Source organism: Oryx dammah, unplaced genomic scaffold, assembly GCF_014754425.2.
Source record: "Oryx dammah isolate SB20612 unplaced genomic scaffold, SCBI_Odam_1.1 HiC_scaffold_11050, whole genome shotgun sequence".
Classification (NCBI taxonomy): domain Eukaryota; kingdom Metazoa; phylum Chordata; class Mammalia; order Artiodactyla; family Bovidae; genus Oryx; species Oryx dammah.
The window spans coordinates 117,251-132,187 of record NW_024080444.1 but is presented as its reverse complement, the minus strand read 5'-3'; the positions used below and the strand labels follow the sequence as shown (position 1 = coordinate 132,187).

The 14,937-nt window shown below is 43.0% G+C and overlaps 1 long non-coding RNA gene across 1 annotated transcript; it reads right to left on the bottom strand.

Annotated features, from left to right (window-relative positions):
• Nucleotides 1–331: 331 nt before the first annotated feature.
• Nucleotides 332–11,524, bottom strand: LOC120860186. The gene is made up of 3 exons (XR_005720261.1): nt 11,511–11,524; nt 9,009–9,010; nt 332–421 (listed from the first exon to the last, which is right to left on the bottom strand). It is a non-coding gene; the product is annotated as an uncharacterized LOC120860186 (long non-coding RNA).
• Nucleotides 11,525–14,937: the final 3,413 nt, after the last annotated feature.

Below are 14,937 nucleotides of genomic sequence, written 5' to 3'. Positions count from 1 at the left end.
CTACAGTGTAATTATTTTCCAATTTGTGGGTCATCCATCTAGAGCATGTTGAATTTGATTACATGGTGTGTTTGCCCCTCCTACTCATCTCATTGTGGTCGCTTCTTTATGTCTTTCATTTAGAAAATATTTTCTGGTAGGTTCTGGTCTTTTTCATTTGCAAATAGTTGCAATTTTTGAGATGCTTGTTAGAGGACAGGGTCTTTCTACTCTGCCATCTTGGCTGATCTTGAAAGTACAGACTGGCTCTTAATGTTTCCGTGTGGAAGTTATTCATCTCATTTTTCTGCCAAAATATTTTTTTTTGAGTTCTTAATTTTTTTATATTGTATTGGGGTATAGCCGATTGACAATGTGGTAGTTTCAGCTGAACTGCGAAGGGACTCAGCCATACATATATGTGTATCCATTCTCCCCCAAACTTGCCTCCCATCCAGGTTGCCACATAACTCTGCGCCAATGCCAAACAGAAGTACAGAGACAGTTATGGAGGACAAGGAAAGAGTGACTTTATTTCTTTGCCAAACAAAGCGAGAACAGAGCACGCTAATGCCGCAAGAACTATGCCCACACTCTCTGATGAATAAGGAGAGATTATGTAACCAGGAAGGGGTATGTGATAAGAATCAAGGCAGTAACAGTCTTGCATTCTTTCTTCTGCCAAGTTTCAAGAGGATGGGTATTCTGACAAGATTAGGGTGTGTGCCGGGTCTTAGGTAGTCTCCTAAACTTATTGAGCCTCTCTGGTCCCTTTAATCTTGCTTCAGGTGCTTTTAGCTGGAGAAGGGATAGGCTACCCACTCCAGTATTCTTGGGCTTCTCTTGTGGCTCAGCTGGAAAGGAATCTGCCTGCAATGCAGGAGCCCTGGGTTCAATCCCTGGGCTGAGAAGATCCCCTGGAGAAGGGAACGGGTACCCACTCCAGTATTCTGGCCTGGAGAATTCCATGGATTATATAGTCCATGGGGTCACAAAGAGTTGGACAAGACTGAGCAACTTTCAGGTGCTTTCATGCCTGTTCCTCCCTTGATTAGCAACTGTTTGATTCTTCCCATTGGAACTCAGAGAAGGTCATGGAGACTGGGGTCTTGTCTACAAGTAATGGGGGACAAAAAGGCCTCCATGCCTGAGAGCGCCACAGGGCCATTCTCGGCATCAATTTCTGCTTATATTTTACTGGTCAAAATAAACAACATGGTCAAGCCAGATGTCAAAGAGACAAGGAAGTATAATCCTCCCCCCAGGGAGGCACAGCAAACATTTGGGAACAAATATATAGTATAGTACACAGAACCTTCCTTTCTACTATAAAAACTTTCAAAGACTAGACTTGCAGGGATGGTCTAGGACTGGCCAATCAGATTAACCCACTTGGACTCTCTGATTGAGAGCTGGCTATGCAAAGAAGCAGGATCAATGGAGAAGTCATTCTGGGTCTACTGGGCTACAATGCTAGCTGAAGTATCCAACACCCAGTGCTGGTGACATCCAGGTTCACACTGGACTAGTTCTGTGATATGATTTTGGTTGTTTGCTTTCTGTCTACTTCCAGGCTTTAATGATCCAATCTTCTTAGCACTTCTATGAGCCACCCAGTAGTATCTGGTATATCTTTTCTATAAAAATAAGTCAGTCATTCTCTGTTGCTTTCAGTTAAAAACTTGACTGATACCATAAGGCTTTCAGCCAACACAAACATTTTTCCAATTTCTGATCACCATGTGATTGTTGCCCAAAGCCCCATTACCCCTGTACAAATGAATGTCTAGAAAAGTATCAGAGCAATTTACACTAAAAAATATTGTGTAGGAAAGGCTGGGAGGAACCCAGGTCAGTCTTGGATTCTGTGCAGTCTTTAGATTGAGAGGCACTGAGGGTCAAAAAATAAATGTGAGAAGGGTTTTGTTGGAGACTGGGATAATCTTGAGTTCAGTTCAGTTCAGTAGCTCAGTCGTGTCTGACTCTTTGCGACACCATGAATTGCAGCCTGCCAGGCCTCCCTGTCCATCACCAACTCCTGGAGTTCACTCAAACTCACGTCCATTGAGTCCGTGATGCTGTCCAGCCATCTCATCCTCTGTCGTCCCCTTCTCCTCCTGCCCCCAATCCCTCCCAGCATCAGAGTCTTTTCCAATGAGTCAACTCTTTGCATGAGGTGGCCAAACTACTGGAGCTTCAGCTTCAGCATCATTCCTTCCAAAGAAATCCCAGGGCTGATCTCCTTCAGAATGGACTCGTTGGATCTCCTTGGACTCTCAAGAGTCTTCTCCAACACCACAGTTAGAAAGTATAAAAAAATGCAGCAAAGTTTCAGTAGCATGACCAAATATTCTGGGTTGCTCTGGACAGTCCCAGGTTACTATTTTTGTGAATCTGTTCATGAGTATCAATTATTTTTATTGTCCTCTTTCACTCTCAAACACATTCTAGTTTAGACAATAAGTTATATGACCCCTCCAACTGTAATGGGAAATGGTCCTGGACCAGAAGTCAGAAGATTTGCATTGTAATCATAACCTAGTACTAATCTATGGAGTGACCAATAAACTTTCTGAACCTTAGCTTCCTCATCTATAAACTGGAGGAGTTCATGTAGATCACTGGTTGGCAAATCATGTTCCAGTTTTCGAGAACTATCTCAGAGTCCCCTGCAGCGGGGAAAAGAGGAGGCCAAGTGGGAAAAGCTCTTGACACTCCCAGAGAACCTCTCCTCCTGTTTGTTTCATGCCTTGTGGCTGTACCTAACTTTTTGTTTGGAAAAAGTGTTCATGCAATAAGAAACAGACAGACAGACACACACAGACACACACACACAGGAAAATCACTGGCCTGGATAATCTCTCAGACTTCAAAAGTCAGATTCCTAGGACTTGCTCTACTGTTGTAACCTCTGTATCCTTGACAGTGAGCTGATCATGAAATGGAGTCATTAGGAGAGAGGCACTTGACTGCCCAGCTCTTTCATTTTAAAGAGACAAATGCCAAACTCCTCATTCTGTCAGTTTAACAAGTTCCATTAAAATGATGCTGCTGCTGCTGCTGCTGCTACTGCTAAGTCATTTCAGTCGTGTCCGACTCTGTGCGACCCCATAGACGGCAGCCCATCAGGCTCCCCCGTCCCTGGGATTCTCCAGGCAAGAACGCTGGAGTGGGCTGCCATTTCCTTCTCCAATGCATGAAAGTGAAAAGTGAAAGTGATGTCGCTCAGTCATGTCCAACTCCTAGTGACCCCATGGACTGCAGCCCACCAGGCTCCTCTGTCCATGGGATTTTTCCAGGAAAGAGTACTGGAGTGGGTTAAAATGATGCTGACATTTACTTATTTATTTTAATTGTTAAAAATATCCCTAAACCCACTTTTCCATCCTGGTCTCCTGGTTCCACTCTGTCCCCAAACTTGCCTCAAGATTTCCTGTAGCTCTGCCTCAGCTTTTGGGGTCCCTCATCCTCTCTGGGCCAACTCTTAGAGTTCAGCCCAAGCGCCATCTCTTCTGTGAGGCCTCCCTCAACCATCGCAGCCCTAGGAATGACTTCCACCCTTCATCCTGGCCTTCTACACCTTGTTTGGTAGTTGGTATATGTTGCTTCATATGCTATTGTCTTTCAGCCCTAAACACACTCTTTTAGATTCTGGTCTGGGATGCTGAGGCTGGTACTCTTCCACCTCCATTTCTCCTTTGCCAATTGACTTCCTGTTACATGGTGCCAGTATTGGTAGTTCCAGAGAGATTAGAAAGCAGGAGGGAGAGAAAATGGACTTGCTTCTTCCCGCATGCCTGCTATTCCTGTCAGTGTTGCCCCCAGGCAGTAGAGCTTGGTTCTGACCTCCAACTTCCTTGCCTACATCCAGGACCAGCTTCACTGAACAACCTCAGAGGTCCCACTGGTAGCCAAGCAATAATCTCTCCTCAGAAATCTGAATTTCAGTTCTTCAGGCCCCCCTACCTCAAGCTCATGAGATAAAAGTCCTTGCCAGACAGCCCACCTCCCCACGTTTTAACCCCAGCTCCATAAGGAACTTTGTCCGTACCTCTGAGGTACCAGAGGCTCTATACTTCCTCAGAGGCCCAGTTAATTAGGCCCCTCCTCTGAATTTGAAGGTTCTAAAGACCCAACCACTTCCTTCCTTTTGACCCCTCAGACGGGAGTAGTAGCCACTCTCTGTAGCTATTATCTGTTTTCCTTCAATATTCTCCTTTACCATTTTCAGGCTTCCAACACCCATTTAACAATTCCCATATTGAATTCTATCTTCACTATGAAGTACACAGTGAAGTTTCTCTTTTCCTGACTGGACCCTAACTGGCCTACCATGAACTGTCACTTATGTTACACATATTTTTATTTCTCAACTATATTGGAAATTTCTTTGTTTTAGTTTTAGCTGCACCGAAAAGAACTCCACAAAAGTTTTCTTGTTGATTGATAAGCATATAAGATTCATGAATAGGAAAAACGATGAAAAGTGAAAAGAGCAGGACTTCAGACAAACAGATCCGAGTTCAAAGTCCAATTTCAATGGTCTCTGTTACTGAACTTCCTTGAGTCTCACATTCTCAACTGTAAAGTAGGATAATGCTTATCCTACAGGTGTGATGGGGGTGGGGCAAACATGAGAAAAGGTGGGTCAAGTGCTTAGGAGGGAGGCTGCTGGATGTTTCACACTTGTACGTGATGCTTTCTTCCACCCACACTGATCACTTTGAATATTCTGTAGCTCCTTCTCTGCTAGGTAGGTGGTCATCTCTAGGCATTTCTGGTTCCTTGGGTATTTGTAGAGAAGCATAACACCCTCCGACTGTCGAGGTTGATCGAGAGGCGGGACTTAAATGAGTCAGCATAATGGTATTCCTCACATCCTCCTTCATGCTTGAGTCTTTCCTCTTATTAAACACACACACACACACACACACCCACTGCCCTTGACCTTTCTTTGCAATCTGATATAAGCTTTCTTCTTTTTGCCACCAAGCTTCCTAAGAAAGCCCCCACACATCCTGATCCCACACACCCTCCTGCAGTCCAGAGCAGCAGTGGGGACCTGCTTCTTCATCCATCTCTCTCAGCATTCCTAGCCTGTGTCTGTCTCTCTTTTCCTCTCTCTTTTAATGTTTGCTCTGTTTTCTTCTGTCACCCAGCTGCTCGATCTACTTTACATATCAGAGTCCAAATCCTGGACAGAGCTGGTTTAAATAGCTGTTATTACGGTTGTCTTGCACCAGACCTCCTCATAGCTCCTCTTGTTGGCCAGTTGCCCAGTTGTGTCCGAGTCTTTGCAACCCCACGGACTGCAGCGTGCCAGGCCTCCCTGTCCTTCACCATCTCCCAAAGTTTGCCATCCAGCCATCTCAACCTCTGACCTCCTCTTCTCCTTCTGCCTTCAATCTTTCCCAGCATAAGGAACTCTTACAATGAGTTGGCTGTTCGTATCAGATGACCAAAATACTGGAACTTCAACTTCAGCATCAGTCCTTCCAACAAGTATTCAGGGTTGATTGACTAATTTGATCTCCTTGCTGTCCAAGGGACTCTCAGAAGTCTTCTCCAGTTCAAAGTCATCAATTCTTTAGTGCTCTGCCTTCTTTACAGTCCAGCTCTCTCAACCATACATGACCACTGGGAAGACCAATGTTGTTGTTCAATCGCTCAGTTGTGTCTGACTCTTTGTGACCCCCATGGTCTGTATCATGCCAGGCTTCCCTGTCCTTCACCATCTTCCAGAGCTTGCTCAAACTCATGTCCATTGAGTCAGTGATGCCATCCAACCATCTTGTCCTCTGTCATCCCCTTCTCCTCCTGCCTTCAATCTTTCCCAGCATCAGGGTCTTTTTTTCCAGTGAGTTGGCTCTTTGAGTATTAGAATTTCGGCTTCAGCATCAGTCTTTCCAATGAATATTCATGGCTGTTTTCCTTTAGGATGGCTTGGTTGGCTCTCCTTGCAGTCCAAGGGACTCTCAAGAGTCTTCTGCAACATCACAGTTTGAAAGCATCAATTCTTGGGCACTCAGCCTTCTTTATGTTCCAGCTCTCACATCCATAGATGACTACTGGAAAAACCATAGACTTGACTATACTCACCTTTGTCAGCAGAGTAATGTCTCTGCTTTTCAACACACTGTCAAGGTTTATCATGGCTTTCCTTTTCAAGAAGCAATTGTCTTCTGATTTCATGGCTGCAGTCACCATCTGCAGTGATCTTAGAGCCCAAGAAGAGGAAATCTGTCAGTACTTTGACCTTTTCTCCTTCTATTTGCCATGGAGTAAGGGGCCCAGATGCCATGATCTTAGTTTCTTTAATATTTAGTTTTAAGCCAGCTCTTTCACTTTCCTCCTTCACCCTCACCAAGAGGCTCTTTAGTTCCTCTTCGCTTTCTGCCATTAGTGGTATCATCTGCATTTCTGAGGTTGTTGATTTTTCTCCCTTCTATCTTGACTCCAGCTTATAACTCAGCCAGCCTGGTATTTCTCATGATGTGTTCAGCATATAGGTTAAACAAACAAGGTGACAGCAGACAGCCCTGTCGTACTCCTTTCTCAATCCTGAACCACTCAGTTGTTCATACAGGGTTCTACTGTTGCTTCTTGACATGCATACAGATTTCTCAAGAGACAGGTAAGATGGTCTGGTATTCCCATCTCTTTAAGAGCTTTCCACAGTTTGTTATGATCCACACAGTCAAAGGCTTTAGTGTAGTTGATGAAACAGAGGTAGATGTTTTTCTGGAATTCCCTTGCTTTCTCTATAATCCAGCAAATGTTAGCAATTTGATCTTTGGTTTCTCTGTCTTTTCTAAAGCCAGCTTGGACATCTGGAAGTTCTTGGTTCCCATAATGCTTAAGCCTAGCATGCAAGATATTAAGTATGACCTTCCTAGCATGGGAGATGAGTGCAATTGTCCAGTGGTTTGAACAGTCTTTAGTCTACCTCGTTGGGAATTGGGATGAGGATTGACTTTTCCAGTCTTGTGGCGACAGCTGGGTCTTCCAGATTTGCAAAGTGCAACACTTTGATAGCATTGGCATTTAGGGTTTTGAATGGCTCTACTGGAATTGCATTACATCCACTAGCTTTATTAACAGCAGGGCTTCGTAAGGCCCACTTGACTTCGCACTCCAGAATGTCTGGCTCTGGGTGACTGACCACACCATCATGGTTATCTGGTTCAAGACCTTTTTCTTCCTTGTATTCCTTCCATCTCTTCTTGTTCGCTTCAGCATCTACTAGGTTTCTACCATTTCTGTCCTTTATTGTGCCCATGTTCCCTTGATAGTTCCAATTTTCCTTAAGAGATCTGTAGTTTTTCCCGTTCTGTTGTTTTCCTCTATTTTTATGCACTGTTCATTGAAGAAGGCTTTCTTGTCTCTCCTTGCTATTCTTTGGAACTTTGTGTTTAGTTGGGATATACCTTTCCCTTTCTCCCTTGCTTTTCACTTCTCTTCATTCTTCAGCTATTTGTAAAACCTCCTCAGATAATCACTTTGCCTTCTTGCTTTTCTTTTTTTTGGGCAGGGGGGTGGTTTTGTTCATTGCCTCTGGTAGAGTATTATGGGCCTCTGTCCATAGTTCTTCAGGCACACTGTTCACTAGATCTAATCCCTTGAATCTGTTCATCACTTCTACCGCATAGTCATTGTATTGTTCAGTCACCCAGTCATGCTCAGCTCTTTGCAACCCCATGGATTGAAGCATACCAGGCCTGTCTGTCCCTCACCATCTCCCAAAGTTTGCCCAAGTTCATGTCCGTTGCGTTGGTGATGCCATCCAGCCATCTCATCCTCTGACACCCTCTTCTTCTTCTGCGCTGAATCTTTCCAAGCATCAGGGACTTTTCCAAGGAGTCAGCTGTTCAGATCAGATAACCAAAATACTGGAGTTTTAGCTTAAGCATTCATTAGTTCTTCCAAAGAGTATTCAGGGTTGATTTCCCTTATGACTGACTGGTTTGATCTCCTTGCAGTTCAAGGAACTTTCAAGAGTCTCCTCCAGCACCAGAGCTCAAAGGTGGCGTTCTGCCTTTTTAACAATCCAGCTCTCACAACTGTATGTGACCACTGGGAAGACCATAGCTTTGACTATGCGGACCTGTGTCAGCAGCGTAATCTCTATGCTTTTTATCATACTGTCTAGGTTTGTCATAACTTTCCTGCCAAGAAGCAAACATCTTCTGATTTCATGGTTGCAGACACCATCTGCAGTGAGTTTAGAGCCCAAGAAGAGGAAATCTGTCACTACTTCCACCTTTTCCCTCTCTTATTTGCCATAAAGTAAGGGGGCCAGATGCCATGATCTTAGGTTTTTTAATATGTAGTTTTAACCTGGTTCTTTCATACTCATAGGGGATTTGATTTAAGTTGTACCTGGCTGGCCTAGTGGTTTTTCCTCACTCTTTTTAGTTTAAGCCTGAATTTTGCTATGAGAAGCTGATGATCTGAGCCAGTCATCTTCAGGTCTTGTTTTTGCTGACTGTATACAGCTTCACCATCTTCTGCTGCAAAGAATGTAATTCAATTTGACTTTGGTTTTGACCATTTGGTGATGTTCATGTGTAAAGTCATCTCTTGTGTTGTTGAAAAGGGGTGTTTGCTATGACCAGTGCATTCTCTTGGCAGAATTCAGTTAGCCTTTGCCCTGCTTCATTTCGTTCTCTAAGGCCAAACTTATCTTTCATTCCAGGTATCGCTTTACTTCCTGCATTTGCATTCCAACCCCCAGTGAGGAATAGACTGAACATCTCTTTTTGGTGTTTGTTCTAGGAGGTCTTCTAGGTCTTCATAGAACTGATCAACTCTAGCTTCTTCAGCATTGGTGGTAGTGGCATGGACGTGAATCACTGTGATGTTGAATGGCTTGCTTGAAAAGGAACTGAGATCATTCTGTCATTTCTGAGGTTGTATCCAAGTACTGCATTTCAGACTCTTTTGTTGATTATGATGGCTACTCCATTTCTTCTAGGGGATTCTTGCCCACAGTAGTAGATCCAATGGTCGGCTGAATGAAATCCACCCACTCCTATCCATTTTAGTTCACTGATTCGTAAGATGTCAATGTGCCAGGAGCCAGCGTGAGGAATTCCACCCGTGACAAGGTCATGCGGCAGAGCTCTGATGGCAAGGCTAATCAGACCTCAGGTATTCCCCCTGGAATTTCCTGAACATCCACACCCCAAAAATAAGAATCTGCCTGCTTTTCCACTCTTCTGACATTCTCTGGAAAAACTGAATTCAGGGCTTTAGTCTTCTGCATTTGAAAGAGTGTTTCAATCCAAAAACCCCTCTGATGGCTTTCTAGCCTGCCTGCAGGACTCGTACAGCTGCGCATGTGATTGTTTGAGGCCTCCTGACCGCAGGAGGCACAGGAAAGTTAAAACATCCTAGGAATGTAGGGGCTTCCGAAGAGTCAAAATCATTAGAATAGGACTGATTAAAGGTTTCATTTGTTGAGCCAATACTTGCTGCCAAATTTTCATATCCTTTATTTTTAGATATAGTTGGTATATAGAAAAACAAGTAGTAGACCTGGTATTAGCAACATTAGATCTTTGAGTTAAGTACCTTCTTTGTTATAACCCACTGTGCCTTTGTTCTATAGAGATGTAACTTTAGCGCTTTAAGGAGATGCAGATTAAAGAAAAACACTTAGGGGAAACGAAATTAACATTCATTAAGAAAAAGAGCCAAAAAGTGTTAACAAGCCTCTTGGCCAGAAGATACTGTAAATCATCCGAGACCTTTTGTATACAAAAAGATATACAGAAAGAGTCTGGGCTGCTAACGCTACATAATTTTGTATTACCCATTGGTCTCTACGTATAATCAAAAGTATAAAAGGCCTTGAAGGACAATAGAAGGAGAGCCAGTCGCTGGACTGGTTTCCCTCGAGTCTCCTCTTTACTCTAATTTCAGGCTGAATTCCCATCTGGGGCTTGGAGGCTCACTATGTCTACATACTTGTTCCGGCTTTTAAGATCCATAAGAGAGAGCCCAAGGCGGGGCACTCTCCAATATTCAAATGGGCGCCGGCGGCCTAACGTAGATGGTGCAAGCTCCTTGTCTGAAACTTTATTGGTTTTCCACGTAACCCAAGTTAATCAGCCTCTTCTCTCCACTTAATTTTCTTACTACACTATTTTTTCCTAATCTAATCTTATATTAATAAATAAATAAGTCTTTCCTCGCCAACGCCGTCCCCGCTTCGAATTCCCTGGATCCACCGGGGCTGGACCCCGGCATCAATGTTTACTCTTACCATCTCCTGCTTCATCACATCCCATTTACCTTGATTCATGGGCCTAACATTCCAGATTCCTATGCAATACTGTTCCCTTACCAGCCTATAAACGGGCAGCTCTTGGTCTGTCACTCATGACTGGACAGTCTTTGGCCACTGTCCTGCAACAGTCAAACGAGCATGGCTTTCTTGTGTCGGGACTGAGGGTGCAGCACTTTTTACTAGCAAGGAAAGTTGAACTTGACAGGCACTTGTAATGCATACCTTGTGGACATGCTCTGTTTGCACCAAAGTATTAAGTTTCCCTAATCACCAAATCCAATGAATGCATCCCAATTTTCATCTTACCTGATTCTCTGGAGTGTTTTATATAGCTGACCACTTACCCTTTGACACTTCTAAGTCCCCTACTTTCCCCTCCATGAGTCTGGTTCTCTCCCTGCCATTCTTGTCAATCTCCCTTATTGATTTCTCTGCTTCACTCACTGCTGACTTTGATGAAGCAGCTAGTCCATGGACATAACACCTAATTCATCCTTCATACCTATACCCTTGTTGCCTCGTGGTATTGCAGCCTGTATGTGCATTAGGAGAAATGTGGAGGGAGTAGCTGCAGATTCAGAGTTTCCAGTTAGTGACTGCAGGGTACTGAGGAGCTCTAGGGCAATGGTCAGGAATTAGGAGCTGCTTACTGGGCTAGAGGGAAGGGCTCCAGATAGTTAATATCACAAACATCCTGCCTCTGTCCTCCATCACAAATATTTGAAGTGTTCTCCAAGACTTGTCTATCAATATGAAGGCTCTTAGATAACTCCAGTCTTTCACTGGTGGCATCTCCTGTCAAAATGTTCTGCGCCTCCCTTTGCAGGCTCCATTTAATCAGAACACACTGCTGTAAATAAGCTGGAGAATATTTAAAACTTCAGGTGAATTTAAATCAATGAGTTTTCCCTAAAGGATTTTATTTTAAGCCTTATCATTTTGATGTGAAGGACTCTGTCCTTTTTTAAATGACATTCCTGTAAAAGCAAACAAGTAAGAGAAAGGGATGTGTCACTTAGAACTGAGGGTGAGAGGGAGGCAGATTTCACTCTCTCTGAAATCAGAGTGCCTAGCTCTAATTCCATTTAAAAAGTTAATATATAGCAAAATCTACTTTTCCCCTGTATTCTATAAAATTCAGGACATACATAGAGTGGTTACCACCATTGCAAACAGGACATAGTAATGTTCCATCACTCCAGAAATTCCTTCCTGCTATCTCTCCATAGTCATATTCCACCTTCTCCCTAAGCCCTGGCAACCACTTATCTTTCCTCTACTGCTACAGTTTTGTCTGCTGCTGCTGCTGCTGCTGCTAAGTCACTTCAGTCGTGTCCGACTCTGTGCGACCCCTTAGACGGCAGCCCACCAGGCTCCCCCGTCCCTGGGATTCTCCAGGCAAGAACACTGGAGTGGGTTGCCATTCCCTTCTGCAATGCATGAAAGTGAAAAGTGAAAGTGAATTCGCTCAGTCGTGTCCAACTCCTAGCGATCCCATGGACTGCAGCCCACCAGGCTCCTCTGTCCATGGGATTTTCCAGGCAAGAGTACTGGAGTGGGGTGCCATTACCTTCTCCCACAGTTTTGTCTTCTAGAGAATGTTATACAAGAGAACTGTACATGGTATAATCTTATATCATAGTTGTCTTAAGTTTTACATATACTATATATATACTAAACCTATACTAAAACACCACCAGACAATGTCATTTTTTTTTTTTTTGCCTTCAAACCATTAGAAAGTTAGCAGGAGAAAAATAATTTATTGTATTTGCCCATATATTTATAATTTTTGTTGCTCTTCTTTAAAAAAAAGCTAGTTCTTTATTTTTAGACTGTGGTGGGTCTTCACTGCTGCATGCCGGCTTTCTCTAGTTGCAGAGAGTGGGGGCTACTCTGTGTTACAGCGTGTGGGCTTTCCATTGTGGCGGCTTCTCTTGTTGCAGAGCATGGGCTGTAGGTCACATGGGATCAGTAGTTGCAGCTCATGGACTCTAGGGCCCGGGCTCCATAGTTGTGGCACACAGGCTTGGGAGGTACACAGTAGCAGGTGGGATTTTCCCAGAACAGGGATTGAACTGGTGTCTCTGCATTGCAAGGTGGATTCTCAAACACTAGACCACCTGAGAAGCCCTCTGTCTTCTTTCTTGACGTTCCAATTTTCTTTTTGTGTAATTTCTTTTCTTTATAAGTAATTTCCTTTAGCAGCTCTTTTGGAACATATATATTGGTGGAGAGGGATTGAGAAATCCTTCATCTGAGAAGGTCTTTAATTCACTTTCATCCCTGCAGAATATTTTCCCAGGATTTAGAGTTCGGGGTTGAATGGTCTTTTCTTTCACTACTTAACAAAATGTTCAACTTCCTTTGGCTTTCTTAGTTTCTGATGGAAAACACAGTCATTCCAATTGTTACCCTAGAAGTGATGTATCATTTTTCTCAACTTGTTACTTTTGGGGATATTTTTTGCCTTTAGACTCTAGCGATTTGATTTTGCCTATCAGGGTGTGTATTTCTTTGGTTTTACCTTGTTTGGGTTTACTCAGTCTCTTGAATCTGGAGGTTTGTGTCTGTTGCCAAATTTAGAATGTTTTCAGTGATCAGTTTTTTATATACCTTTTTTTTTTTTTTTAACTGAACTTTCTTCTGTGGTTCTCGGACTCTAATAACACACATTAGATGTTTTGTTATCATTCACAGGTCCCTGAGGCTCTGTTCAATTTTTTTTCTCTTTGTTGTTCAGATTGGGTAATTTCTGTTGACTTGTCTTCAAGTTCACTGACTTTCCTCTGTCATCTCCATTTTACTATTGAATGGATCCAGTAATTTTTTATTTTAATAATCTCATTTTTTGGTTTTAAAATTTCCATTTAGAAGTCTAGGAGAACTTCTAGTTTGCTATTTGTTTCAACAGAGTTTGACCTTACTGTTGGTATATTTAAATAATACTTGCTTTTATGTCTTTTTCAAGTAATTATACCTTTGTCATCTTGGTGATATAACCTACTGATTGTCTTCTCCTATGTGAAAGATTTTCCTAGTTCTTCATAGGCTGAAAAATTATGGATTAGATTCTGACTGTGTGTCACCCCTTTTATCACAGTCAAGTTGTTAAAAGTAAGTCACTAGGTCCAGCCTATACTTAAGGGGATGGGATTGTGTAAGGATATGAAAACTCCAATAGAGGTTTATTGTTGCTGCTTTTCAGTCACCAAGTTGTGTCCCACTATTTGCAACCCCATGAACTGCAGCACGCCAGGTTTCCCTGTCTTTCACTATCTCCCTGTGTTTGCTCAAACTCATGTCCATTGAGTTGGTGATGCCATTCAACCATCTCATCCTCTGTCATCCCATTCTCCTCCTGCCCTCAATCTTTCCCAGCATCAGGGTCTTTTCCAATGGTTGGCTCTTTGCATCCAGTGGCCAAAGTATTGGAGCTTCAGCTTCAGCATAAGTACTTCCAATGAATATTCAGGGTTGATTTCCTTTCGGATGGACTGGTTTGATCTCCTTGCTGTCCAAGGGACTCTCAAGAGTCTTCTCCAGCACCACAGTTCAAAAGCATCAATTCTTAGGCGATCAGCCTTCTGTATGGTCCAATTCTCTTATCCATACATGACTACTGCAAAAGCCATAGCTTTGACTATATGGACCTTTGTTGGCAAAGTGATGTCTCTGCTTTTCAGTACATTGTCTAGGTTGGTCATAGCTTTTCTTCCAAGGAGCAAGCATCTTTTAATTTCATGGCTGCAGTCACCATCCACAGTGATATTGGAGCCCAAGAAAACAAAGTCTGCCACTGTTTCCATTTTTACCCCATCAGTTTTGTCATGAAGTGAAAGGACTGGATGCCATGATCTTAGTTGTTTGAATGTTGAGTTTTAAGCCAGTATTCCACTCCTCTTTCACCTTCATCAAGAGGCTCTTTAGTTCCTTTTTGCTTTCTGCAATTGGGGTGATGTCTTCTGCATATCTGAGGTTGTTGATATTTCTCCTGGCAATCCTGATTCCAGCTTGCACTTCATCCAGTCTGGCATTTCACATCATGTACTTTGCATGTAAGTTAAATAAGCAGGATGACAAATGTAGCCTTGATGTACTCCTTTCCCATTTTGAATCAGTTCATTTTTCCATGTCCAGTTCTGTCTTTTTGACCTGCATACAGGTTTATCAGGAGGCAGGTAAGGTGTCTGGTAGTCCCATCTCTTTAAGAATTTTCCACATTTTGTTGTGATCCACACAGTCAAAGGATTCACATAGTCAGTGAAACAAATAGATTTTTTTTGAATTCCCTTGCTTTTTCTATGACCCAGCCGATGTTGGCAATTTGCTCTCTGGTTCCTCTGCTTTTTCTAAATCCAGCTTGTACATCTGGTAGTTCTTGATTGACATATTGTTGAAGCCTAGCTTGGAGAATTTTGAGCATTACTTTGCTAGCATGTGAAATGAGTCCAATTGTGTGGTAGTCTGAACATTCTTTGGCATTTCCCTGCATTGGGATTGGAATGAAAACTGATCTTTTCCAGTCCTGTGGCCAGTGGTGAGTTTTCCAAATTTGCTGGCATATTGAGTGAAGCACTTTCACAGCATCATCTTTTAGGATTTGAAATAGCTCACCTGGAATTCCATCACCACTAGCTTTGTTGGTAGTAACGCTTCCTAAGCCT